Below are 2,866 nucleotides of genomic sequence, written 5' to 3' on the forward strand. Positions count from 1 at the left end.
GGACCTAATTAGGGTTTTTGATTAAATGATGTATTGGAGGAATAAAATGGAAAGGGCACACTTTAATGAAAGGGCCCAACTTTATGATATGGGAGATGATAAAATAGAACCTTAGACCTAATTAATTTAATTAATTAAGTGCTAAAGGGGAAATGTAATGCAAAATGCAAAATGCGCCAAGGCGGGTGCTAAACTAGGTGTGAAATTGTACCACCCTAGCAAGTGCGTACAATTTACGATGCTACATTTAGCCCCCACTTTAGCGGTCATATGAACACTACATGCATATGCAAGCTAAAGTACAGAAAAATAAACATTATTTGAAAAAGGATATATCCATAAGTCTGTCGAACGAAGCCCCCAGCAGTATCTGCAGTACACAGTTAGGAACCGCACCCTACAAAACCACATGTTAGATCACAAAATCACCTAATTATTACTAAGGAAGGTGATGAAAATTCGAGGGTAGCTATATGCCCCCCCCTGTTTCGGCTTGCTAATTTTAGTGAGTTGAAACAGGGTATCATGTTTACCACTTCGAATTGTTAAAGAATATTGATGACAAATGCTCACAAGAAGATTTGATATGAGATCAAAAACTAATGGAGAATCCTTTGGTAAGAGAGAGGACTAAATCTCAGTTCCAACACAGCAAAGAGTGTGAGGATTTGAGAGTTCTCTAACACAAGATGAAGGATGTAAATGGAAACAAAATGCAAAGAGAAGAAAAGAAAGGAAAAAAAAGCATGAATACACACATTGGTGATCCATGAGAAGAATAGTGAGAGAGAAAACATGGACTTCTCGCCCCTAGATCTTGTCTAGGTGATCCATGGGAAAAAGGACATGGAAAACTAGCCCCTAGAGTCTGTCTAGGTGATCCATGTAAGGGAGGAGAGTGAGAAAGTCTAGCCTTATGCCGCTAGTTCCACTCAACCTCGTGCATGTGTGTGTAAGTGAGGTTAGAAGCACCTCATAGGAGTCTATGCCCGAGTATGCTACAACCTGTATATGTATAGTACAAAAGCATGACATCTCGCTCTAAGAGTCTATGCTCTAGTTCCGAGAATAATCACCTTGCATAAAAGAAAAAAAAAATGGAGACATCTCGCTCTAAGAGTCTGTGCTCTGGTTCCGAGAATGACCCATTGCTCAAAAAGTGTAATGTTTATGTCATAAGCAAAGTAGAACAAGGATACCTACCTTCATCACAAAAGAAGATACCCCAAAAATGCAACAATGTCATAGATCCAAGCAAGAGAGTTTTGCACTCTTTAGGCAAGGATAAGATAGTTGAAAAGGGATATCTTGTAATATGTGTAAAGGAGATCCTTAGAGGAGAAGAGATCTTTGTACAAAAGACACCTATCCTCGAGAGGAATTGTTTTAGACAAATATAACACCTTCTAGAATATGACAAAGAAGAGAATAAGAATGTGATACTTCCTTCTTTTACTAGGTGAAAGTGATTCTTAATGAAGGATGACGCTCCTTTTAACCCAATTGGGAGAGTGAATTCATTATAGATGTATTTTACCAAGTGCAAAAGAGGTTGTAGTCAAGGACTTACACCTCTTGTAAGAGAGAATCCTTTAACAAACAACAACAAATGCATACAAGTAATAAAGTCCACACCATCCACGAAATAGGAAAAAGTGGATCCTTAGATGAAAATAAGGAAAGATCATTGCCTCCCAAGGATAAGGACAATGAGAAGGACTTACACAATCTTCTAGGGAGAGACATAAGCAAAATTTACTACATACTCACATGAGTTCATGCAAGCAAGACATTAGTGTATGTAAAATGCTCCTCACAAGAAGTGGGTAGGATAAGAAAGAGAATACACATCTTCTCCCATATCTAGGAAAAGAGGATTCTAAAGAAAAGATGATCAATATTTCCACACTATTACCCCAAAGGGAAATTTTAATCATAAAAAGAAGAGATGTATGAAATCACTCTTGTCCCCATAGGAACAAGAGATAACATATAAATTAGGCTATTATGTTGCTTCAAAAATATGATTGCACTTGAAATTGTACCATCATGAATGACAATGAGCCCCCAGTAAATGAGCTACCAATGCCACATAATGATGAGCAACATAACAGCCATTAATGTTATTTAAAGACATGATAGATTGAATGAGGTATTTGAATATGACATGCTAAATGCTCAACTATAAGTGAGATCAAAAACATGTATAAAATGATAAAAATTGAAGAGGAAAAGTCACAAGAAATCTTAGAAGAGGAATGAGTGTAATTTATTAGAGCCTTATCCCTGGAGGAAAGGACTTTATGATGAATAGGAGACAAAGATTCATAAGTGGATTTAGAAATTTGAGGGGAGTCATAAAGAGACTTGTTCATCGCCAAGATTTCCTTATGAGGGGAATGAGAGTTGACAGAAGTAGAAGATGATTTAGTTGAAGTGAGATCATCATCACTACTAAATATAGCATTCACATTGAGAGCTGGTCTTTTAGATGCTTTGGTGGGCTTGCAGGGATTATAGCCAAGTCCAAAGGCATAATTGTGAAGATTATTCTCTAGAGGAACCTTTATCCCTTGTTTGTGAGTGCCACAACCATTTCCATGATACCCATGCTTAGCAAAAATGCGAAAACCACGACCATAACGATCAGCCATTTTAGAAAGAGAATGCGGTTTTTCATAAGACAAAGAATCAAACTCTTCAGAATTAGAAGTGTGAGGAGAAGAAGTTTGAGAAGCGGCCACAAAATTATTGCTCATAGGTTCAGGTAAGACTGATTGATCTCTAGTTTCTTCCTTCTTTTTAACTTTAAGCTCTCTAGGAGGAACCCTATACTCACCTACAAAGGTGGGATTGAAATCAAGAA

Source organism: Cryptomeria japonica, chromosome 10, assembly GCF_030272615.1.
Source record: "Cryptomeria japonica chromosome 10, Sugi_1.0, whole genome shotgun sequence".
In the NCBI taxonomy this organism is placed as follows: Eukaryota; Viridiplantae; Streptophyta; class Pinopsida; order Cupressales; family Cupressaceae; genus Cryptomeria; species Cryptomeria japonica.